General features: G+C 43.7%; 1 protein-coding gene across 1 annotated transcript in view; it reads left to right on the forward strand.

Annotated features, from left to right (window-relative positions):
• LOC139233603 (protein HEG) overlaps nt 1–26474 on the forward strand; it is an 83201-nt gene that overhangs the window by 8366 nt on the left and 48361 nt on the right. The window lies entirely within an intron of this gene.

The raw sequence follows: 26474 nt of genomic DNA on the forward strand, positions 1-26474 counted from the left end.
GGTTGATTCTGGGGATGAGGGGGTTGACTTATGAGGAAAGGTTGAGTAGGTTGGGTCTCTGCTCATTGGAATTCAGAAGAATGAGAGGTGATATAGAAACGTATAAGATTTATGAGGGGGCTTGACAAGGTGGATGCAGAGAGGATGTTTCCACTGATGGGGGAGACTAGAACTAGAGGGCATGATCTTAGAATAAGGGGCTGCCCATTTAAAACTCAGATGAGGAGAAATTTCTTCTGAGAGTTGTAAATCTGTGGAATTTGCTGCCTCAGAGAGCTGTGGAAGCTGGGACATTGAATAAATTTAAGACAGAAATAGACAGTTTCTTTAAACGATGAGGGAATCAGGCGTTCTGGGGAGCGGGAAGTGGAGCTGAGTCCATGATCAGATCAGCCATGATCTTATTGAATGGCAGAGCAGGCTCGAGGGGCCTGTTCCTATTTTTCTTATGTTTTGTTCTTCTATAACTTCTGTCTAATAATTTCCTTGCATTGTGTGGAAATTACCAAGGTCACACTCGATGGTAATTGCAAAGTCAGAAAGTAACTTTATTTTCAGTAAAGGGAAACAATGTCGGGATCCCTATCACACGCTCAATCTGGGATGCATGAATACAGTCTATTGATAGCCTTTGAACCTTACAGGCAACGAGGCTGTTGGTAATAAGTTTCTTGCACTTTTACGTGTATGTAACATGGACAAAAAGTAGAGATCCAAAGAAAAGACAACACTATAAATCTGAGATTTAAGAATAGAAAATTCTGGAAATGTGCAGATGGATCAGTATCTGAGTTCACACTCCATTAACATTTTCAGTGTAGCGGAATCTTGCAGACCTGCTATGCATTTTAAAACATTATGGATATGAAGAGTAAGCTTTCAGCTGTGAACGAGAGAGAATTTGAATTGGCATTTGTGTAACTGCCCCATCTCCTATAGTTCCCTGGTCTTTCTTTAGAGAAACAAGTCTTATTTTTCCTTGAAAATTTCTGAAGCTTGTCGGGGGTGTGGGTGGGGTGTGTGTGTGTGTGTGAGGTGAGAGAAGGGGGAAGAAAATCAATATTCCCCTCAAAATAATTTTAGCAAATGTCAAATTAAAAAGCATAAATGCATTTTATCCGATCTCTTTTATAATGCTGTTTATCTTTTCCCCTTCCTTTTCCGAGACACACCTTTTGACTCATCTAACGTTGGAACACATTGTCCTTGTGTCTTGCATTGAATCATTGTTTAGTTGCACTTGCAAATCCTACAGTTTAAATGAGGTAATGTTAACATAACTTTAGGCGTTACCAGGCTGACAAGTTTTGCAAGCAGGCCAAGAGATTGAGGAACATTTGAAGGACAAAAGGTGTTGTGCGCCAGAAGAGGCGGAGAGGGGAACAATATTCAGGGTACAGAGATTCGTTGTGCAGTATACTAATGGCTAATCTTTTTTTCTCCTGGAAGTCCTGATGTGCTGGGATATGGTTCTATGGGCATCTGATGCTGTTCAACGCCTCGGAGATGGGTGTTCTTCATATCCGAGCCTTGGCCAACTCTGTAAAGCCCAGCGATTTAAACATGGGAGTTTTCCCTCCTCTTCTCTTCACCTCTTCTCTTTTTCCCCCCCCCCCCCCCCCCTTCCCCCAAAATCAATGTGGCTTTGTGCATCACTGGATAGCGTTTATGCATTGGGCCATGGGGAATGCGGATTGTAAATGTGGATTATCTTTTGAACATTTTTCCTAATAGTGGCTCTTTCAAGAGTCAACTTGTAATGGGAAAGAGTCAATGAAATTTGAGGTGGCGTCTCCAATGGCATAAAGCAGGATTGTTCGAACCTCAGGCCACGAGAAGTCAAGCCAACAACTTTTGCGTTTGTATTTCATACCTGCAACTTGTATTTTATGGGTGTGGAGGTTTGGCAAGGACTGTTCTCGGTGCTGTTGCCTCATTGGGGTCGCCACTTGTTGTGCAAAACCTACTACTCGAAGCCCTCGTGGAACACCCCACTGACAACCAGCAGAAACGCAGGTTGCAAGGAAGGAAGGACTAGTATTGATATAGCGCCTTTCACAACCACCGGATGTCTCAAAGCGCTTTACAGCCAATGAAGTACTTTTTGAAGTGTAGTCACTGTTGTAATGTTCGAGGTGAGGTCAGTTTCAGCAATTGTACCGCTAAACTACTGAGAGCAGCTAATGCTGTGCAAACTGGCGATGGAGCCTGCGACTTTCTAAATCTGTGTGGCCAAGCGACTCCCTGGATAAAGTCGCTAAGCTGTTGGTGAAACCCTGAGGCCATGCTTTTTTCATCTGAGTGTATATATACACGCACACAATGGTGACAACATTGGCAGAACTGGTTTTGGTCAAAACAAAGTTTAGTGTTGGAATTAGTGCAGTGTATATGTCAATTCAAGCCCCAAGGCGAATGTTATGTGACAATAGATATATCCGCAGGGGAGGAGAGGGAAACAATATTCAGGCTAGAAGAGTTTTTTGCCCATTAGTTATGCAGTACACTAATGTCTAATTTTCCAAATACCTGGGTTTGTTAGTGTTAGTAATTTAAGATGCATGCAAATTAATGGGAAGATGTATCTCAACTTGATATGTGCCCCCCCCCTTTTTCCCCCCGCACCCCAAGCTTCATGGTATGCAGCCGACAAAGAAAAACCCATGGATGCAATCTTAGCCTAGAGAGTAAATATACTGCATTGTACTAAACCATTCAGATCAGAACATTTCTGGTCTCTAATTATTATTTGCTGTTAACCAAAGCAAGTGTTGGTTGTTGCAATTGGCCTCTGTCGGCACTCATAGGCTGAGGAGGCAGGCAGCAAAATCAGTCAGGGTGCCACTCTAATTATTGTCCAAGGAAACCCTTCTGGAAAGTGCGTGTGTGTATGTACGTACATATGTGTGTGTCTATATTAATCACCCCTTGTAGCAGAATAGCTAGCTAATCCTCGATGTCCATGCTCCTGTGAAGAATAGTCATTCAGGTAAGGTTGTTGTTACCTGTCGAACTGACCCCAAGAGTCAATGCATTCATAAGGGAGTGGGAGAAAACTGGCAAAACCAAAAGTCTTGCGCAGTAATGAACATTGCGAAGGCATTGTTTGTTGTATGAAATATGGTCATACTTCTGGTTTATTGGAACATGGTATTTTGAATTGGTAACTGAGGAAGTTTTTAAAAAGTAGGAACCTGCAGCTTTGAATTTCCATTTATCCAATTTAGTGTATTTGAGACTAAGTTATTGAGATGTTAAATGGATACAAAATTCACTTCTGTTTTGACAGGTTATATTATTGGCCAGTTCCTACAACAACTTCTGTTTTGTTTTTTAAAAAAAAATGGGAATCTCACTGAGCGTGTTCTGATTGCGGCTTGAATTATCTTATGTTAATGTTAATGTTAGTCACAAATTTCCCTGACTATGTTACCTTTAGGTAGCTGATTTAACAAATGTGTACAACAACAACTCGCATTTATAGAACAACTTTAAAATGTCCCAAGGTGCTTCACAGGAGCATTATAAAACAAAATTTGACATTGATCCACATGAGATATTGGGGCAGATGAACAAAAGCATGGTCAAAGATAGATTTTAAGGAACGTCCTAAAGGAGGACATAAGTGTTTAGGGAGGGAATTCCAGAGCTTGGGGCCTTGGCAGCTGGAGGTATGGCCACCAATGGTGGAGCGATTTTCAAATCAGGGGTTGCTTGAGAAGCCAGAATTAGAGGGGAACAGATATCCCTGAGGGTTGTGGGACTGGAGAGGGTTAGAGAGAGAGAATGGGGTGAGGACATGGAAGGATTTGAAAACAAGGATGAGGCGTTGCTAAACCAGGAGCCGATGTTGATCAGCAAGTACAGGGGTGATGGCTGAGCGGGACTTCACCATTCAATTAGAATGCAGCCTTGTTTGTGAATATTGGGAGAGCAAGCGTGCTCTACCTACGATTTATTGATGTGGGGCCAGTGGGCAAGGCTCCATGCTGGTAGCATGCATTTGCTCTTTTGGTATCTATCTCTCTATCTATCTTTATGCTACAGCTATATATAAAGCTCCAGTCAGACCACACCTGGAGTACTGTGTTCAGTTCTGGGCACCACATCTTCATAGAATGGTTACAGCATGGGAAAGGCCATTTGGCCTGTTGAGCCCGTGCCATCTCTCAGCTAGTCTCACTCCCCTGCCCTCTTTCCCGTAGCCCTGCAATTTTTTTTGTTCTTCAGATACTTCTCCAACTCCCTTTTGAAAGATAAAGTTGAATCTGCCTTTCAGGCAGTGCATTCCAGATCTAACCACTCACTGCGTTAAAAAGGTTTTTACTTGCATCGCCTTTGGTTCTTTTGCCAGTCGCCTTAAATCTTGGCTTCTGGTTCTCAACCCTTCTGCTAATGGGAACAGTTTCTCTCGCTCTACTCTGCCCAGACCCCTGATGATTAAAACACGGAACTAGAGTATTCTTTTCATATTGAGAAGACTGAAGTAATTGCTAATGGCAACTACCATTTCCTAACTGGCAGCGTTGCCAGAAATTACTTGTGTTTTCACTGGCGAAGATGGCATGAGTGACCACAGCCCTGAGTGGAGCAATCATCTCTGGGTGAACTATGTTCTGTCACCCTGATGCACCTCCCAGTGCTATTGGCATATGTAGGGACTCTGCCCTGGTGATTGTGGCTGGTTGCAACATTTTCAAAATCTGCTCCATAGATGAGGAGAACTTTGTGGAAAAAGCAAATCTCCAGGTTGGGCACGAGCGCTCTCCTGAACTTCAGTTGCACTGATGTGGTGTGGCATCAGATGGATGACAAGTTGCTGGCAACAGCAGCCACAAACGGAGCTGTGGTGACGTGGAATCTGGGCAAACAACCTCTCAACAAACAGATCAGCTTTTCACTGAGCACAAGCGCAGAGTCCGTAAGGTGTGCTTCCATCCCCCAAGGTCCACACGCTGCTGAGTGGCTCGCAGGATGGCTACATGAAGTGTGTCGATCTCGGGAAGAGGGTGTTATATGTGTAAACCTGTTTATACCTTGTGTAGCCACCAAAGGGCTCATCCCCTGGAGTCCCAAGGGATCCCACAATCCCTTGGGAGCACTGATACTAAGGAGTCCTCACAGGCTGGAGAGGCACTCTGGAGACCTGCAATAAAAGACTACGGTCACACTTTACTTTGAGCTTACAGTATCTAGTTAGACTCTTTTTTTTTGTTTATATACAGCAGAGGGAATCTGTGAGACCTTCTCTAGTAAAGGATATAGTTATCTATGTTCCTGTAAAGTCAATGTGACCAGTTCATTATACAACAGTATTTCTTTATTAGCAATTCATATTAAAATTTTAGTTGCACAATTTCTCATGGTTTGGAAAACCTTCCACTAAAATGAAAGTATTTAGAAGCTAATTTAGTCTCCATGAGCTGTAGAAATAAGAGCAGTAATGGCTAACGGGTAAAAGTTTCCCTAAATAGTGTTTACTTCCTCAATGGCCTCTCTGAAATGACATAGCTGAAGATGTGCTTGAAGTTGGCCCATTTCTCTCACCGCAGATGGAATATAATGTGGAGAAGTGTGAAGTTATCCACATGGGTAGGAAAAATAGAAAAGCAGAATTTTCTTTTAAATGGTGAGACTGGGTATTTCGAGGGACCTGTGTGTCCTTGTACACAAATCACAAAGTTAACATGCAGGTACAGAAGCAATTAGGAAAGCAAATGGTATGTTGCCTTGTAAGAGTAAAGAAGTCTTACTACTATTAGAGATGTACCTCTCCAGTCCGGCACCCTCGGGACCTGACTGGTGCCGGAACAGAGAATTTCCCGAACCACCGGAGGTCTCGCTTACCGGTACCGGTGGACAGTGTGAGTGCGTGCCACGGTAACCAGTGGATGGCTCCCTCACACACTCACTCACTGACTGACGGATGCTCCCAGCCGATCGCCAAACAGACTGACTAATGAGCCATTGCAGCCGATCAAAACTTTAAAAAGAAATAAATGCTCCTCTCCCGCAGGCCCAACTAATGCCGAACCACGGATGTTTCCAGATGAACAAGTCCCAGACTAGAGAGGTGCAACCTGTAATATAGGGCCTTGGTGAGACCACACCTGGAGTACTATGTACAATTTTGGTATCGAGGATACATTTGCCATGGAGGGATTGCAACAAAGGTTCACTGGACTGATTCCTGGGATGAGGCTATTGTCCTGAGGAGAGAGATTGAGTAGACTAGGCCTATATGCCCTAGAGTGTAGAATAATGAGGTGATCTCATTGAAACATACAAAATTCTTAAATGGCTTGACAGAATAAATGCTGGGAGGATGTTTCCCCTGGCTGGAGGGTCTAGAGTCTAGAACTAGGGGGTGGGGGGTGGGGTCACAGTCTCAGAATAAAGGATAGGCCATTTAGGACTGAGATGAGAAGAAATTTCTTCACACACAGGGTTGTGAATCTTTTGAATTCTCCACACCAGAAAGCTGTGGATGCTCAGTCGTTAATATATTAAAGACAGATCTCGATAGATTTTTGGATATCAAGGGATATGGGGATAGCGCGGGAAGGTGGTGTTGAGGTAGAAGGTCAGCCATACTCTTATCGAATGGCACGAAGGGCCAAATGTCTTAATCTTGCTCCTATTTCTTGTGTTCTTGAACACCTCTATCAAATCTCATCTCAATCTTTTCTGCTCCATGCGAACAACACCAGCTTCTCCAGTCTATCAATGTAACTGAAGTTCCTCGTTCCTGGAATCATTCTCGTAAATCTTTTCTGCACCCTCTCTAAAGCCTTCACATCCTTCCTAAAGTGTGGTGCCCAGAATTAGACGCACTAATCCAGTTGGGGTCGAACCAGTGTTTTGAACAGGTGGTTCATCATTTACACACTTGTACTCTCTACCTCTATTTGAGGCCCAGGATCCCATAAGCCATTTTAACTGCTTTCTCAACCTGCCCTGCCACCTTCAATGATTTATGATCTCTGTTTGTGCACCTCCTCTAAGATTGTACGATTTTGTTTATATGACCTCTCCTCATTCTTTCTTCCTACCAAAATGCATCACTTCACACTTTTCTGCTAAACTTCATCTGCCACACGTTTGCCCATTTCATCAGCCTGTCTGTCTTCCTGAAGTCTATCACTCTCCCCCCTCACTGATCGCTACTTCCAAATTTTATATCAGCAAATTTTGAAATTGTACCCTGTACACCCATGTCCAAGTCATTTAATATATATATCAAGAAAACGAGTGGTACTAGAACTGACCCCTGGGGAACACCATTGTATACATTCCTCCTGTCCAAAAAACAACCGTTCACCACTACTCTCTGTTTCCTGTCACTTAGCCAATTTGTTATCCAGGCTGACACTGTCCCTTTTATTCCATGGGTTTCAATTTTGCTAGCAAGTCTAGTATGTGGCACTTTATCAAACGTCTTTTGGAAATCCATGTACACCATGTCAACCGCGTTACCTCATCAAAAATCTCCAAGTTGGTTAAACATGATTTGCCTTTAACGAATCCGTGCTGGCTTTCCATAATTAATCCACTCCTATCCAAGTGACTCTTCATTTTTCCCTGATTACTATTTCTAAAAGCTTCCCCACTACCGAGGTTAAACTGACTGACCTGTAGTTGCTGCGTTTATCTGTACACCCTTTTTTGAACATTGGTGTAACATTTGCAATTCTCCAGTCCTCTGGCACCAACCTGTATCTATGGAGGATTGGAATATTATAGCCAGTACCTCTGCGATTCCCTCAGCATCCTAAGGATGCATCCCATCGGCTCCTGATGATTTAGCTACCTTAAGTACAGCCAGCCTTTCTAATACCTCTATCAATTTTTATCCCATCAAGTGTCTCCACTACCTCCTCCTTTACTTTGTCTATGGCAGCATCCTCTGCCTTGGTGAAGACAGGTACTCATTTAGTACCTCAGCCATGCCTCTGGCCTCTATGCATAGGTCTCCTTTTTGGTCTCTTTTCAGCCCCACCCATCCTCTTAATACCCGTTTACTATTTATATGCCTATAGAATAATTTTGAATAACCTTTTTATGTTGGCTGCCATTCTATTCTCATACCCTCTCTTTGCCTCTCTCATTTTCTTTTATACACTCTCCTCTGACCTTTCTATATATAGCCAGATTTCCGATGTATTTGCAACCTGACATCTGTCATATGCGCTCTTTTTCTGCATCATATTCTCTATCTGTTTCATCATCCAAGGAGCTCTGACTTTAGTTGCCCTACCTCTTCCCCCCCCCTTGTGGGAATGTACCTTGATTGTACCCGACTTATTTTCTCTTTTTAAAGGCAGCCCATTGTTCCACTACAGTTTTGCCTGCCTATCTTTGACTCCAGTTTACCCGGGCCAGATCTGTTCTCGGCCTATTGAAATTGGCTTCCCCATCCCCCCCCCACCAATTAAACATTTTTACTCTAGATCGCTCCCTGTCCTTTTCCATAGCTAATCTAACCATTATGATACTATGATCACTGTTGCCTAAATGTTCACCTACTGATACTTGCTCCACTTGATGTACCTTATTCCCCAGAACCAGATCCAGCAGTGCCTCCCCCCCCCCCATCGGGCTGGAAACATACTGATCAAGAAAGTTCTCCTGAACGCACTTCATAAATATTTCACCTTCTCTGCCCTTTACACTATTATGATCCCAGTCTATATTAGGATAGTTGAAGTCCCCCATTATTACTACTCTATAGTTCTTGCACCTCTCAAGTTCTCTGGAAATTTGATCTTCCATATCTTTCTCACTCTTTGGTCTATAAAATTGACCTAGTAGTGTAACGGCACCTCCTATTATTTCTTAACTCTAGCCATATAGATTCTGTCCTTGACCCCTCCAAGACATCCTCCCTCTCCAGCACTGTTAACATTCTCCTTAACCAATACTGCCACACCACCTCCTATCTTTCCTTCCCTATCTTTCCTGAACACCTTTATAACCAGGAATATGTAATACCCAATCCTGCCCTTTTTTGAGTCCGGTCTCAGTTGATGCCACAACATCATATTCCCATGTGACTATTTGTGCCTGCAGCTCACTCACTTTGTTTACTAAAGTAAGGATATATTAGCCTTGGAGGGAGTGCGACACTGGTTTACCAGACTGATACCTGGACTCCCAAGGGTTAAATTACAGGGAGAGGTTACACAAACAATGGTTGTATTCCTGGAATTTACACAGTTAAGGGGTGATTTGATCAATGTTTTCAAGGTATTGAGGGGAACTGATAGGATTGATAGAGAAAAAACTATTTCAGCTGGTTAGGGCATCTGGGACTAGGGGACATAGCCTAAAAATTAGAGCCAGATTTTCAGACGTGAAGTTAGGAAACATTTCTACACGCAAAGAGTGGTAGAAGTTTGGACACCTCCCGCAAATGGCAGTTGGTGCCAGGACAATTGTTAGTTTTAAATATGAGATTGGTAGATTGTAGTTAACTAAAGGTATTAAAGGATATGGGGCAAAGGTGAGTAAAGGGAGTTAGGTCATCAGCCATGATCTCATCGAATGGCTTAAAACAGGCTCAAGGGGATAAAAGGCCGATTCCTGTTCTTATGTTCCTACTTCAAGCTGAAGTCGATGTTACACCCTATGTGTGTATGCAGTATTAGTGCAAATATATTATGATTGTAATAACATAATGAAATAGTAACTAATATAAATTTCTTATAAATGCAAATTACCCCACCTTTTGAGCCTTGCATTAACTTTGGGCCAATATTTTTTCACGCCCTTTTGAAATCTTTGTTATACTTCATTTTTCTGTGATCAAGACTAGCCACAGTTGAGCTATATCTGCGGTCAATGATGTTTCTGTTTTTGCTGGTTTAATTATGCTTACCACTGCACTGCCCAAATCTCCAGCTTTGCTACCTCTGTCCATGTTCATGGCAGTTTCTGAAAAACAAACTGAATATGACTAGTTCATCTTTTCACTACTGCTCGTCAATTGTAGAAGTAATGCCACGGGAGCAAGACTGGTGTTTTTGGCCGATTTTAGAACAGCTTAGTAACTTCAGTGCCAGCTTGTCTCAGTGTGGTAGCACTTTCTCTTTTTTGTGTCAAAAGATCAGGAGTTCAAGCTCCACTGCAGGACTTGAGTGCATAATTTAAATTGACATTTCAGTACAGCACTCCAAGTGCTGCATTATCAGAGGTATTGCCATATGGACGAGATGTTTACCAGCTATTTATACATGTATATATTATCGACTAGGCTTCTATTCAATGGAATTTAGAAGAATGAGAGGGGATCTCATAGAAACATATAAAATTCTGACAGGATTGGACTGGTTAGATGCAAGAAGAATGTTCCCGATGTTGGGGAAGTCCAGAGCCAGGGTCACAGTCTAAGGATAAGGGGTAAGCCATTTAGGACCGAGATGAGGAGAAACTTCTTCACTCAGAGAATTGTGAACCTGTGGAATTCTCTACCACAGAAAGTTGTTGAAGCCAGTTTGTTAGATATATTCAAAAGGGAGTTAGATGTGGCCCTGACAGCTAAAGGGATCAAGGGGTATGGAGAGAAAGCAGAAATGGGGTACTGAAGTTGCATGATCAGCCATGATCATATTGAATGGTGGTGCAGGCTCGAATGGCCTACTGCTGCACCTATTTTCTATGTTTCTAAACGGAGGGCCGATTTTCCTGTTCAGATGGACATAAGGTGCCATGGCACTATTCGAAGAACATCAGGTGAATTCTCCCCATCGTCCTGGCTGATATCTATCCCTCAAATAATATTACCTGATCATTTATGTCATGACTGTTTGTTGGACCTTGCTATGCAAAAACTGGCTGCCCTGTTCATCAATGGGACCACACTTCAAAAAATAATCCATTGGCTGTAAAGTGCTTTTTGAATATCCCAGAATGTGAATCGACTTTTTTTTCCAGATTTTAATTGACATTGTGGTATTCCTCAGAACATTAATATTGAAACACTCTCTTTCCCTTGGAATTAATTTAAGCTTTGAAGAATCCCAAGTTTTCAAAAGTACTGAAATATCTCTGCTGTGAGAAAAGGTAATAGCTTACATTTTTTTTTACAAATCCTCTTTAATTTAAAAATAAAACTAATGATACACAGCTGGTGATTTGGACACTTTTTTTTTTAAATGCCATTCCTAATCCTGGACACAGCTATTTGGATTGTTGCATTTTTGTGTCCGAGCTCACGAATCATATAAATATCCATCAGTTGGGATTTCATATACTTATTTTTTGATGTGTTACCAGGACTCTTTAATTTGTGGTGCATAGAGTCCGCACAGAATGATTTCAAAATTATATGGAGAAACATCATTTATAATTGAGGAACAAATTTAAGTGTGTAATATTCCATACAGATCACTGGTATTTGCATAACAAATGGAGTATTGACTACTGCAGTTGTGTAAACGTTTGGTATACTCATGGAAAAAAATGTCCAAATTTCTGCTGATGCCACGAGCTGCCTTTTTAAAAATCTCTTTGAAATCGTGTACCTTTTTGAAAATTAATTAACAACTTGCGCCATTAACATGGTAAAACACCCCAAGGCGCTTCACAGGAGCGGTTATCAAACAAATTAGTTTTTTTTTGGGTGAATTGGCATGTGATCCAATAGTAATCCTGACTGAGAAGATGTGTGTATAATCTCACATGATGTTTTGGCCCCAGGTGAAGTAAAGCGCTTAATGGATCAATAGTTGAAAGTGTGCGTGCTGTCCGTTCACTGTTGTATCATTCTGAAGAAGTTAATTTTTTTTGAAGTGGTACATAAATAGTTGATCAATATTTATTGAGTACCTTTTTGTATTAAGGCCCTTTGTGTTAAGGCCATTTACTTCTGTTCCATGTGCCGGAAGCCCCTTCCGTGTCAGATCCCACGGCACACTTCGAAGAAAAGCAGGAGTGTTCTCCCCAGTGTCCTGGTCAACATTTATCCCACAACCAACATTACTTTTATTTAAAAAAAAAACAGATTGTATGGTCAGAAACTCATTGATGATTGTGGGACCTTGCTGTGTATAAATTGGCTGCTGTGTTTCCCTTCATTACAACAGTGACTAAACTTCAAAAGTATCTCATTGGCTGTAAAGTGCTTTGGGGCATCAAGTCGTGAAAGATGCTATATAAAAGCACGTTTGTTCTTTATTTGCGTTGGTATAATATAGAATGCCTCGTTTCCAAGGTCAATGCAAAAGAAGAGTATAATGAAGATGGCAATTAATTAACCCAGTGTGAAAATGAAAAGCAATCATTGTACAATTCAGTCATTAATATTTATTTTACACTATATAGGCTTATACTATGCATTTAGTATCTAGAATACGAGGTAACTGTGCAGTTACTATAATTGAAACACCAAAAATGCCTGAGGTTGGAGTTAAAGGAGGTACCATCTCTGGAATTCAGTTAGTGTAAACATCTCAACCGTCTTTTTAAGTTCTTGAACATGGAACCCTGTATCTGCTCTTTATCTTTCCTCAGTGGCTTCCCATTTGGGTGGTGACCTTGGTAGATAACCAATTTGAGCTATTAACTTTTATCTATTTCCTTAAACAGCGCTTGGCAGTGTGATGCCTGTTTACATTGCTATATGCTGAGCCCACACCGGGTAGAATCTCTGTCCCTGTGGTCCTCTCTCTGTGGGAAACCGAGCTGGTTGATTCACTTCAGCAAAATCTTTCTCTGCTTGCTTTGCTCTTTGCCCCACCCCCTGTTCACCATGACTCAATGGTTAAGTGTACTGTTATGATGCAGTGCCGAGCTGTATGAATCATTAAAGATCCTAAATCCAATCTATAGCTTTACTGTGGCCAATCTTAATGAGGGCAATATTCAGGCATCCCACTCCTGACCAATGTCCACCTCCTGGAAGGATATATATGTGGGTGTTGAGCGAGGCCAGGATAAAGCTGGGCGGCATTGTCTCTGGTTGAGTAGCCTGCTAACATTTGTTGTCTCGGCTCCCTTGTAAAGAATAGGAACTTGATGAATAGGCTGAAGGGGCCAGTGGCACATTGAGGAAAAATGAGAACAACATTTGGAAGGGAGAACGGAAACTTTCTCTGGTCCTAAACTTCGTGTTCAACAGAGGAGCTAAAACCTCAACAGGCAAACATTTTCATAGGTGTACAATAATCAGGATTAATGGCTTTTCTGCACTGTACTTGTAAGTGCAAAAACAAAAATGGGCATTGACCATTGTCTGTGTCATGGAGCTCTTCAGCCATTAAGTGGAAGGTGACGAATGGAATTCCATTATTATCCAGATTGAGTCAGTGCAGTAATACTTAACTTGAGAATAAGCATATGTAGGGTTGTATTCCTTTAGAATTTAGAAGATTAAGGGGTGATCTGATCAAAGTTTTCAGGATATTAAAGGGAACTGATAGGGTAGATAGAGAGAAACTATTTCCACTGCTTGGAGATTTTAGGACGAGGAGGCATAGTCTAAACATTAGAGCCAGACCTTTCGGGCGTGAAATTAGGAAACCCTTCTATACATCATCATCATCATAGGCAGTCCCTCGGAATCAAGGCAGACTTGCTTCCACTCCTGAAGTAAGTTCTTTGATGGTTGAACAGTCCAATATGAGAGCCACAGATTCTGTCACAGTTGGGATAGATAATCGTTGAGGGAAGGGATGGGTGGGATTGGTTTGCCGCACGCTCTTTCTGCTGCCTCAGCTTGATTTCTGCATGCTCTCGGCGTTGAGACTGGAGGTGCTCAGTGCTCCCTCAGATGCACTTCCTCCACTTGGGGCGGTGTATTGTATAGGGTTAATCACACAGGGTTAATTATGATATTCCGACATTCACAGTGTGTTTTCTGCTTCATGCCTCGTGGAATGTTGTTGATGCAGAGAGAGAGAAAGAGAGACCTTGATGCGCACACCATCTTGTTTATGGGACGATCGGCGCCTCGAGGTCTCATGCTTTGTGGAGGAACAGCTGGGACCTTACAGATTAGGAATTGGCCATAAGCCACATGCACCCATGTTTGTTCAATAGTATAAAGGAACGGAACTGTCCCGTAGCTCTTTGAACTTCACCTTGGACCGTGATTCAGTAAACACGTCGACTATGTCCTGGAGTTCAGCCTCTGTGTGCGCAGACGCAGGCGTTGCCTGCGTACTGTAGTTCGACGACAGAGGTTGGGGTGATCCTGGACCTGGCCTGGAAACGGCGCAGGTGGAACAGGTTCCCACTGGTTCTGTAGTTTAGCTCCACTCCAGCAGGGAGCTTGTTGACTGTGAGGTGGAGCATGGCGGTGAGAAAGATTGAGCAGAGGGTTGGGGCAATGACTCAGCCCTGTTTGATAATTGGGCCTGTGATGGACCTGTTGGTAAGGATCATGGCCTGCATGTCATGGAGCAGGTGGAGGATGGTGACAAACTTTTGGGGGCATCCGAAACGGAGGCGGACGCTCCATAGACCCTCGCGGTTGACCGTGTCAAAGGCCTTTGTAAGGTCGAAGAAGGCCACGTATAAGGGCTGGCACTCTTCCCTGCATTTTCCCTGTAGCTGTCGCGCTGCAAAAATCATGTCCGTTGTGCCCCGTAGGGGACAAAATCTGCACTGTGACCTCCGGGAGGAGCTCCTTGGCCAGGGGAAGAAGATGGTTGAGGAGGACTCTAGCGAAGACTTTTCCAGTGGCTGATAGCAGGGAGATTCCTGAAATTTGGAAACACTTCTATACGCACACAGGGTGATAGATGTTTGGAGCTCTCTTCTGCAAATAGCAATCGATACTAGATCAATTGTTAATTTTAAATCTGAGAGATTGATCGCTTTTCGTTAACCAAAGGTATCGAGGGATATGGGAGGTATATGGAGTTGGGTCACAGATCAGCCATGATCTCATTGAATGGTGGAATGGGCTCGAGGGGTTGAATGGCCCTCTCCTTCTGTTTGTATATATTACTGGAATGCAACCTGCCACAAAATGCATTCAACTTAATTGACCCGAAGACTGTTATTACTATTAACTGCTTGAAGACTGATTTGTCTCGACATATGTTTTTTTTCACATTTCAAATTTATTTTCAAACTTTGCTGCCATTTACATTTTATACTGCCCACCATGGCTGACCCAATATAAATAAGTGAGCCTTGAGGGTTCAAAGCTTGAGTTGGGAAAATAACACATTTTATCTGACTCCTGCAGCTCAATTTCTGGGAGAGTAATGCCAAGAGCGTGACAGAGATCAGGTGGTTTATTTTTGTGAGCTGATGCACAATAACCAGTTCACCAACATTTTTTAAATGCTTGTGTGCCTCATGATGTGGGTCAGATTCGGTAAAGGAGAAAAAAAAGAACTGCATTTGTATAGCACCTTTCACGACCTCAGAATGTCGCAAAATGCTTTACAGCCAGTGAAGTACTTTTTAAAAAAAAAATAAGTGTTGTAATGTAGAAAACACAGGAGCCTCCTACAAACAGCAATGTGATAATGACCAGATAATCTGTGTATGATGTTGATTTGAGGGATAAATATCGGCCAGGATACCAGGGATAACGCCCCTGCTCTTCTTCAAAATAATGTCATGCAACCTTTTGCGTTCATCTGAGAGAGCAGACTGTTTAATCTCTCATCTGAAAGAGAGCACCTCCGACAGTGCAGCACTCCCTCAGTACCAGACTGGTGTGTCAGCCTAGATTTTTGTGCTCGAGTCTCTGGAGTGGGACTTGAACCCACAACTTTCTAACTCGAAGGCAAGAGTGTTACCCACTGAGCCACAGCTGACACCTACAAGAGGAGAGATGAACTCCATATTAACAACTAAAATGCTTTCTCCCCCCCCCCCCCCCCCATTTACCTTCTTCCCTCGCCGCTATTGTAACAATGAGTCACGTATAATTCACACTGGACCAGGAGGATAGCAGTTCGTACTTTGGAGAAGGGATATTATTAAAATCAAAACTTCTATCCGAAGTTTCATTTCACTTCCCAAAATGAATCTAATTAAACAGCACTTGGCATCTCAAGTTTCAGTCTTTGGATTATTAAGCCTCAAGCCCCACAATTCTTTATCAGCAATTGTCATACTTTTGAAGCTAGAATCATATTGACTTTGATCCGTAGTGAAGTCACCAAGACTTACCACTATGTTTGTTTCTTATGAATACTGCCACCTGCTACTTCCTGCTCTTCAGAAAAGGGAAATCCCACATTTCATGTCCCGAGGGCGGATTGTAACCCTAGGTGCCCAACAAAAGCTGGGCGGGCATTTGAAACTGCTCGTGGGACTTGCCCACACTGATCTCATTACTTTCCCACAGGTTCTGACGTTAATCTGCTGCTCTTGAGCAGGTAAGAGGGTTGCTCGTCTGAAGCCAGTGGGTTCTTTTAAATGCTGAATGGGCTCTGATTAATTCGTCAGGGCCCAATTGCCAATGCTCCCTCCAAATAGTCTTTGTGCATGGCCTGTTTATTGTGAGGCGCAGTCCCTGTAACTTTCTGCGCATGGATAATAACTCAGCTTGTGAGCGGCCTGCATGGTACCTTGCAGATTACTGCAGGCCGTGCGCACACAGCTTCGAGTAGACATTGCCCATTGGCAATTTAATTGGACGCCTGCGTGAGGAAGCCATTGTGGTTTCCCGCCAGGCCAACCTGGCAGAAAGTGGAGCTTTGTTTTTATTCATTCATGGGATGTGGGCAAAGCCAGCATTTATTACCCATCGCTAATTGCCCTTGAGAAGATGGTGGTGAGCCTTGAACCGCTGCAGTCCGTGTGGTGAAGGTACTCCCACGGTGCTGTTAGGGAGGGAGTTCCAGGATTTTGACTCAGTGACGAGGAAGGAACGGCGATTATATTTCCAAGTCCAGGATGATGTGTGACTTGGAGAGGAACGTGGAGGAGGTGGTGTTCCCATGCGCCTGCTGCCCTGGTCATTCTAGGACCAGAAGACCACGAGGCCCTCCCCAACCCTCTTCCAGCCATTCCGTATCTTCAGGTTCCAGCGGCAAGCTCCTGTCTCCCAAAATCCTGATACCGCCCACAAGCCAGCAAGCTACCACTTCCCCCTGGGTTTGGGCAAGGTTCTGATGGGAAGCCTGTAGAGATTCAGAGTTAAAATTCCCCGTGTTTCGCAAGGGTGGTCGGGATGGTTTGCCCTCCAATTCCCACCCCGTTAAAATCAGCTCTCTAATCTCACTTGTATAATGCTTGAAAACTGCGAATTCCACACTCCAGCTTTCCTGAAAATGCTGCTTCTACAGAAACTGATGTTTCCCATTCCCATTCCCACTCCGAGTACAGTGCATGTCATTGGTGTGGCCATCCAGCTGCAGGGAAGTGGAGCTGAGTCCATGATCAGATCAGCCATGATCTTATTGAATGGCGGAGCAGGCTCGAGGGGCTGTATGGCCTACTCCTGCTCCTATTTATGTTCTTATTACCACCATATTCAAAGGTCAAAGAGCTGCACTTTGATAACACCAGAGTTATGTGCACTTTTGAACCATGGGTTGGCCACCACTGCCCTAGAGATCAATGCTCTGTGCACTGTGCATGGATAGGTTGTGGAAGGAAAACGGATGTCCTTATTGTCCAGGAAATGAGATTAAATATGTACCACAGAATAGCAACTGGCCAAAAGCATCACTAATACACATTGGCAAATCAGCTGGAATTTTGGATGCCATTTTGAAAAGACTACAGTTGCCCACATTGTTATTCACTGATTTTGAGTCTCAAAATGGTACTTCAAAATACCTAGAATGAACTGTAGATGGGGATACCAGTGCAGCCATTAAGGCTCATTAGAAGGGAGCCGCACAGATCGGGGTCGATGGTTTTAAAGTTCATAACCTCAGCTGCTTCCGAACGAAAAGGGAATGACTGAGGACTTCAAGGGGCCAAGTTTCGGCCTGAGTTACTCCTGTTTTTTTTTTGGAGCAACTGGTTTAGAATGGAGTATCTTAGAAATTGCAATTCTCGGCATTTAGTTTGCTCCAGTTCTAGTGAGTTAGAACAGTTTCAGTTTGGAACAGATTTTTTTTTCAAAAGGGGGCGTGTCCGGCCACTTACGCCCGTTTTGAAAGTTTAGGCAGTGAAAACGTACTCCATTCTAAGTTAGTTTGGAGTAAGTGTAGATTTTTGTACGCTCAGAAAAACCACTTAGAAAATCAGGTGTAGGTTACAAATCAGGCGTAGGGAATGGGGGGGGGTTTAAAGGGAAGTTTACAAACATTAAACATTTTAGTTTTACAAATAAAGAGCCATCAATAATAAATGAAAAATACATCAATAAATCAACCAATAAATCAATCAAAAAAAATTAATAAATAAATAAAAATTTAAAAATCAACAAATAAAACATTTTCTACTTACCGACTGCAGCACCGGGCGTCCTCCAACAGCATGCTGGGACGCCCCCCCCCCCCCCAGTGTGTCTCTGTCAGTGTCTCTGTCTCTCACTCTCTCTCTGTCTGTCAGTGTCTGTGTTTCTGACAGCGAGAGGAGAGGAGAGGAGAGGAGAGGAGAGGAGAGGAGAGGAGAGGAGAGGAGAGGAGAGGAGAGGAGAGGAGAGGAGAGGAGACTGAACGGCTGGGCCCAAGACTTTGGGCTGGATTTACAGGTAGGTGGCGTTGGAGGTCGAGGGGGGAGAGCCGGGGGGGGGGGGGGGGGGGGTGGGGAGGGGGAGGAGAGCGGGGGTCGGGTCCGGTCCGGGGAGCGGGAGTTAAGTCGAGTCGGGTGGGAGGTGAGCCTTATCCACACAGCCCCAGTGAGGCCATTCGGCCAGGGCTAGGGGCTGCGTGCTTCGGGCCCCTCTCACACAGTTTTGGGCACCTGGAGCTACTGCACATGCGCGCCCACTGTAGCGCGCATGTGCAGAGGTCCCGGCACTGTTTTCAGCACAGGGACCTGGCTCCGCCCCTCACAGCTCGTGCTGCACCGCGCCCAGCTCCAGAGGACCTGCAGGGAGCCGGAGAATAGGTGAGTTTTTTTTTTTAGGTGCACTTTGTGGCGCGAAAAACGGGCGTCCAGGTCAGGCGCGGCCCGAAACTTGGGCCCAAAGTGTAAGCACTGGGATTCTGTGCAGCTTACCACCTTCTGTTCAATTACAAATGACCTTGTGTATATATAAAAATGCTCTCGCCTACTACATGTCAGGTCATGCACAGACTTTTTTTTAAATTCAATTTGGAAAAAAAAACACTAATTGCAATAGAACCGGCAGCAGATTGTTTGTACTGCTTGGGTAATCAACTTTTGAACCTATTTTTTTTTTTCTCCTCCAAATTTGCTTTCCTTAATGTCTATCGAAGCAAATTGAGGTGAATCATGTTTTCTGATGTTTGCTACAGTAAACAAGTTACAAAATGACTTGAACATCTCTCGAGTGTATCTCAGGGACAGGATGTCGCTTGATGATCTCTGGAACTCCAGTTCAGACTGGGTCTACAATTATAAGATTGGACAGTTCCAAAGTGTATTTCCCTTGATGACTGAGGGGTGGATGTTTCACTGGTGTCGAGCTCAGTAACACGAGTTGGAAGCACTTGATGCTGACTGGATGGCAAAAGTCGAAATTGCTGTTTCAAACATCCCTTAAACAATTTACCTCAAAAAAGCTTTCTATAGGAAGCTTCCATTTAATTAAATATAATTGGCCATACATATTTTATTAGGACAATGTAGTGACTAAAATTGCTCTTGTGCTGTTGCCCAGATCGCAGGAGGGTGACTTGGGTGCACTGCTCTTCCGCATTTATCTCCAAATTGTGCAGCTGATTTCTGTGGCCGCAAAGCATGTATGCAAAATGACTCATGGTGCACACATTTGAAGTAGTGGCTTCACACGGATGTCCTTATTGAAAAGGAAAAGAGATGAAATATGTATCACAGAATAGCAACTGGCCAAAATCATCACTGATACACATTGGCAAATCAGCTGGAATTTTGGATGCCATTTTAAAAAAAACTACAATTGCCCACATTGTTAGTCACTGATTTGAGTCTCAAAATGGTACTTCAAAATCCCTAGAATGAACTGTAGATGGGGATACCAGCACAGCCATTATGTCAGAGCCCAAAATGTCAGGGCCACATTGTGCCATCATGAATACCTATCGCACTTCCATCAGAACAGCACATTTACTGAGGCAACTGGACTGGCAGCAGTGGGAAGGCCCAGTAAGTTTCTAACATTGGAGTAAACAGTGATAAAGTCCGGGATGAACAAGAACGTAAGGGGCCAACATTATCAAGGGGCGGAGGATAATTTGAATTAACTGAAGATTTAGCGCCCGGAGAGATGGAGCGGAGAATTGAACGATATTCGGGACCTTGTTTTTTGGGAAGCCTCTCGGTGCTCTTGGACACTGTTGGAGGCGGGAGCAGGAGGATCAGAGTCGGGAGTGGGGCGGAAGGCGGGCAATGTCTCTCTCATGCGTCGCCACGTCCCTCCCTTCACTTGAAGGGGAGGGATGCAGAGGCCTCTGTGGCGCCCACTGGGCCAGCAGGGAGGGGTTCAGCCGAACTAGCGGCTGCCATTGTCGGGCCGACTCTGGAGTCGCCAACAATGAAAACAAAATGGCGGCCGCGGCAGTGCGCCTTTCTCATTAAGGGTGGCCACAGCTTCGTGCCCCGCGAAGCGCTCGGTGAGTTTGACTGCACTCCCACAGGACAAATCCCCCCCCCCCCCCCTGGTGGGACACAAAAAGGGTCGGTGCCAGGCGGTAAGGGGTCGGTGCGCTGGGTGGGACCAGCAAAGCCGCAGTGTTTTCGAACGGGTTGCATCCTCCGCCTGTCCCCGGGCAGAAAGGCCTTACTGCCCCTTACTACCTCTGAGGCGGCAACAGGCCTTGAAGGGTCAATTTTGGCCCCACAGGTACATTTAAAAAAAAAAAATATCTCGATGCATTAAAATGGCAAAGGGTCTTGACTTTAAATGGCTACAGCAGTCTGGTTGGGCACATTACGGATCTAGTGGGCAAACTCGTAATATCCATGACCACCAAAATCATGGCCATATAAAACTTTGAGTCCATTACTGCGTAGTAGTGGACCCAATGTGTATAGTTTAAAATGCAGACATTGAATTAGGGTATGTACAAGGGAGAATGAAGTCCTGGGTTTTGTCATTTGCTCATAAATGTGTTTTTGGCAGGTACCCAGGTTTTTAATAAATGGGTAGCTGATATACTCTATACCAGTGGGAAGAAAGAATGGCGTCACAAAATCTAGCTATAAAGTGGTGCAGTAGATTTGTGTACAGGTTACCTTGGAAATGGAAATGTTTGCAGTGACTGGGCAAGTCAAGTGAAAGAATAGTTCAGTTTAGAAACTGGATCCAGGGGACACAGCTTGTAATGTGGAAAGGAATTTGTGCACGTGTGTATGGTGTGAATCTTTCATGTGACCTGAGATTTAGAATTCTAACCTAAGGGCATTACTGCAGTTTGTCATGCTCTGCAATGTGCGAGGTAAAAGTTTATACCTTGATTTCACCAAAATCAAGTTAGCTGATTGGAGCATGAGCAGGTACAGCAGGAGCGGTGAGGTCGGGGGCGAAGGAGCAGCGAGAGATCGTAGAGGGACGTGATCGGGGCCCAGAAGAGGCGAGGGCCCAGGGGCAGCACGGGCCAGCCCACACTGCGATATGTGTGCGCACTAGGTTCATGCAGCAGAGTTGGTCGCCAGTCATCTTGGTTAATCCTTGCCAGTGGAACAAGACCAAGCTCTGTCAAGCCCGTGTGGTGGCTGATGTGCAACGGTCACCACACGTTTTTTTTTTTTAAAAATCCATGCACGGGCATCTTCCACCATTCAGGTTGTAGTTCGGGACTTGGAATGTCAGGTCCTTCATTGAAACACCTGTGAACACATCCCTTTTTGATGTGGAAGCAAGTCATCCTCGATACAAGGGACTGCCGAAGAAGAAGAATAGTTTTTATCTTGCTGACTCCAATCTATAGTCAGTATTTTGCCTATTTACTGTTTTCAACTTTGGTGTCATATTTGACCCTGAAATGAGCTTTCGACCAGATATCCGCAGAATAACTAAGACTGCCTCCTGTAACATCGCCTGTCACCGCTCTTGCCTCAGCTCATCCACTACTGAAACCCTCATCCATGCCTTTGTGACCTCTAGACTTGACTATTCCAATGCACTCCTGGCTGGCCTCCCACATTCTACTCTTGCCCTAACTCGCACTAAGTCCCGCTCACCCATCACCCCTGTGTTCGCTGACCTACATTTGCTTCCGGTTAAGCAACACCTCAATTTTCAAAATTCTTATCCTTGTTTTCAAATCCCTCCATGACCTCACCCCTCCCTATCTCTAATCTCCTCCAGCCCCACAATCCCCCGAGATGTCTGCGCTCCCCTAATTCTGCCCTTCTGAGCATCCCTGATTTATAATCACTCAACCATTGGTGGCCGTGCCTTCTGTTGCCTCGGCCCCAAGCTCTGGAACTCCCTGCCTAAACCTCTCCTCCTCCACCTCTCTCTCCTCCAAGACGCTCCTTAAAATAATCCTCTTTGACCAAGCTTTTGGTCGGCGATGCTAATTTCTACTTGTGCTGCTCAGTGTCATTTTTTTTAATCTTGTAATACTCCTGTGAAGCGCCTTGGGACATTTCGCTACTTTAAAGGTGCTGTTTAAGTACAAGTTGTTGTAGTTATGTTTCATTTTTGGCGTGATGGGCAAAGACTTGTCTCTTATTTGGAGAAACTGTCCTCTGCTGATGGTTAATGGAAATGAGAAACAGTATCTATACCCATGGATGTGCATTGGGTTATATTTTGTTCTTTCTTGACCTCCTTTCCCATGAACCCCTGGTCCCTATTGCTACAGATTGCTTCTGAGAGCCAAGGGGATAGTATAGGCTCTAGATTTCTCCACACCACAACCATTGCTGTGTAACCTAGTGACTAGCACGCTTTCCAGCAATTGCTTCAATGCTCAGTGGAACCAGTAGTGAAGCATTCACTGAGTAATGAACTCATTCCTCAGTGCTCTCGGCTCATGGTAAACCACAGAAACTAACTTCTGCGTCACTTGTGTGTCCTCACCTGAAGGAGTGCCATAATTTCAAATAACTATCCAGTGTTGTCAGCAGCCTTGTTTAATGCATTGGTATTGCAAAAAAAATTGCACTTGACCAAATACATTTTAGTGTAGTGTCAATGCACGTGCAATAATTCATCACCTCAAATTGTAACCACCATTTCCATCACTTGCTTAATGTAGCTGAAAATGCATTCGCCAGACACAGCCCCAGTTTTGAAGGTCAAAATCTGGGGTTTTATAGTTGTAGTTAAGTGTCGGCCTTGGCTCAGTGACAGCGCTCTCGCCTTGGAGTCAGAAGTTTATGGGTTTAGGTCCAGCTCCAGAGACTTGAGTATGTAATCTAGGCTGAGACTCCAATGCAGTACTGAGGCAGTGCTGCACTGTCAGAGGCCATCTTCCGGATGAGAAATTAAACCGAGGCCGTGTGGCCCTCCAGCCGATGTAAAAGACCCGAAGGCACGAGAAGAACGGGAGAGTTCTCCCTGCTGTCCTGGCCAATATTTATCCCTCAAACCAGCATCACTAAAACAGATTATTTGGTCATTATCACATTGCTTGGGACCTTGTGCACTGATTGGCTGCTATGTTTCCTACATTACAACAGTGACTACACTTCAAAAGAACTTCATTAGCTGTAAAGCACTTTGGGACATCATAAGAACACAAGAAATAGGAGCAGGAGTTGGCCATCTGGCCCCTGCTCCGCCATTTAATAAGATCATGGCTGATCTGTTCATGGACTCAGCTCCACCTCCCTGCCCACTCCCCATAACACTTTATTCCTATATCGCTCAAAAATCTGTATCTCCGCCTTAAGTATATTCAATGACCCAGCTTCCACAGCTCTCTGGGGCAGAAAATACCATAGATTTACAACCCTCAGAAGAAATTCCTCCTCCTCTCAGTTTTAAAAGGGCGGCCCCTTATCCTTATTCTGTGACTACGTCCCCTAGTTTTAGTTTACCCTATGAGTGGAAGTATCCTCTCTGCATCCATCTTGTCGAGCCTCCTCATTATCTTATGTTTCAATAAGATCACCTCTCATTCTTCTGAACTCAGATTGCGTAGGTTGGGCCTATACTCATCGATCTTAAGTACATCTCCGGAATCAACCTAGTGAACTAGGTTGTGAAAAGTTTACCATATAAAGTTCTTCCTCTCTTCAGTGCAACATCCTAACTGTGTGGTCTATAAGGATTGATAAATATGCTGCTTTGATGGTATGATTTCTTTTTGCATCCTGTTTAGATACCCGCTAAAGTCATTATATTGCTGTTGACACCATAGGGACAGAACTTTCAAAGAAAGTCCTCTGTTTGATGCAGCTGGTCAAAAATGCAGGTTTCCGAAGCCCATTCATTTTATTTTATTTTCACCTTTTTTATCTCAATACGCCTTGGGACTTTAAAGGAGCTATATGAATACATGTTGTTGTTTTTGCACTGTGCTTTTGCATTCTTGCTCTTCCAGCTGACATCATTTCAGGAACTTGCAGGCAAGAACATGAAGCATCCAGTGTGGAGCAATAGAATTAGAAGTGCTTTGAATCAGTGTTACGGCCATAATCTCTCATCATCGTGAACTGTTACGTGAGCTGTAATATTACTAATTTGCTAAAATGGTTCAGCCACTGAAAACCTAGTGTCCGTTCCAAGATAGCTGCAGTACTCTGTGTACTTTCATGTTCCACAAAGTTGGACACAATAACACTGGCACGTTTCTGCTAATATGCAGTGCTTGGGTATTTCAATCCAGCTGGATAAATATGTCTATTCGTAATGTCCCAGCATTATGTAGTAAAAATGCAGTGAACTGACCGAATGAATAGTCTTCACTCAACTGATTTGTCAGTTTTTCTCTCCTGTTTTAATTAATCGCCTTTCCTTTTGTGCCCAGGTCACGCAAGCCTGGGCAGTGCCAGTTGCTCTCGCGTTTCTAAGCTCGCCACCTATTTTAGCGGGAACTACACTGTGGAATTTAGTGTAACTACAGTTACAAATACTCTGGAACAGAAACAAGCCCGTTCGGATTTGATTCCACATAGCAACCGTGGGGTGCTAAAACTCTGGTGGTTGTGAATACTTTAAAATCTGGCTTGAAATGAGAATGTTTCATTGAATTGGGAGAAGCAACTGCAGGGAGCGCTTTCTATTCATTGAGCGATATATTTCAGTGGAGGTGACTATATATCTCTCTGATTCGCTTCACAGTAAATTGATTTTATTTTCAATATAGTTCTAGCTCGTGCCTTCCAAGAGCAGGCCTAAAACACTTGGGCAGGGGAGGACTTTTTATTTGGAGCCGGGGATAAAGAGGCACATTGTTCAACATTAACTATGGTCCTTCAGTTAATGTGTTTACTGTGTTGAGCAGAAAAGTGTAGCTGGTTAGCTAATTAACTACTGCAAATGATTAGTTAATTAATCTCTTGCTGTTGTAGAGTTCCAGATTTTGCAAATTGGGGTCTTAGTAAATGACTTTGTTTTTGATGGCCAATTACAGTACTTTTTTTCTAAATAGCTTGTTTACCTCCTGAGGGGGCTGGGAGGTGGCTTCAGGATCAAATAAACAAGAATCTGTAAGGCCAATTCTGTCCTCCTGGCAGCTGGAGCTGGGGTTGGCAACTCTAGTTGTACACGTTTCTGGAGTTTTTAATCACAATACCTTCCGTTTCCAACCATCTCTCCCAGTCAAACAGCCTTTCTTCTCATCGCCAATAATTTTATAACCAATAAAGAAAAGCGTTTAATGGGGGGGAAAAATACGCAATTGTTTGATGCACCTATAAATTTTCCTCTGGGTCACTCGCAGCAGTGTGTTAGGAGATTAATCTTTAATTCTTGGAGACTCCAGGACAATTCTGGAGGATTGGCAACCCTACCTAGAAGCCAGTGCATGCTTCAATAAAGGCTAACCTATATGTATAGTTTAGTATATTCATTTATCAAGAGACTGATGTGTGTCTGGTGCCATATTTAAGGGTATGCACAAGACAAGTATTACTGTTTTTCATTTTTCCAACCTTTTCAAATTCTGATCATTAGGCAATGTAACTTTTACAGAACCTGCATTTTTCTTTAGCTTGTGCCCTCATTGTAATAGGTTGTTGGGCTACTGGCAATTCATTTCAAACTCTGCGTGCATAAGTCTAACCCGATTCACTTCCACAACTGCTATTTTTGTGAGTTTCTGCAAAAAGTAGACTGCTTCAAAATCCAAATCTGAAAGCTATTTAATCGCCCCCTAGTGAAGGATTACTATGTTAACGCACAGTCTGGTATTTGTATGCCCGTAGATTCTGTAGACTTTATTTCTTGATATCACTTGGTTTTGCTTTAGTGATTCTGTACCACTATCTCCATTGTTGCTATCTGCTCCCTCTAATGGCCCCGGGCTGGAAATCGGCGTGGCCTTGACCTG

This window comes from Pristiophorus japonicus, chromosome 21, assembly GCF_044704955.1.
Source record: "Pristiophorus japonicus isolate sPriJap1 chromosome 21, sPriJap1.hap1, whole genome shotgun sequence".
NCBI classification, from domain to species: Eukaryota; Metazoa; Chordata; class Chondrichthyes; family Pristiophoridae; genus Pristiophorus; species Pristiophorus japonicus.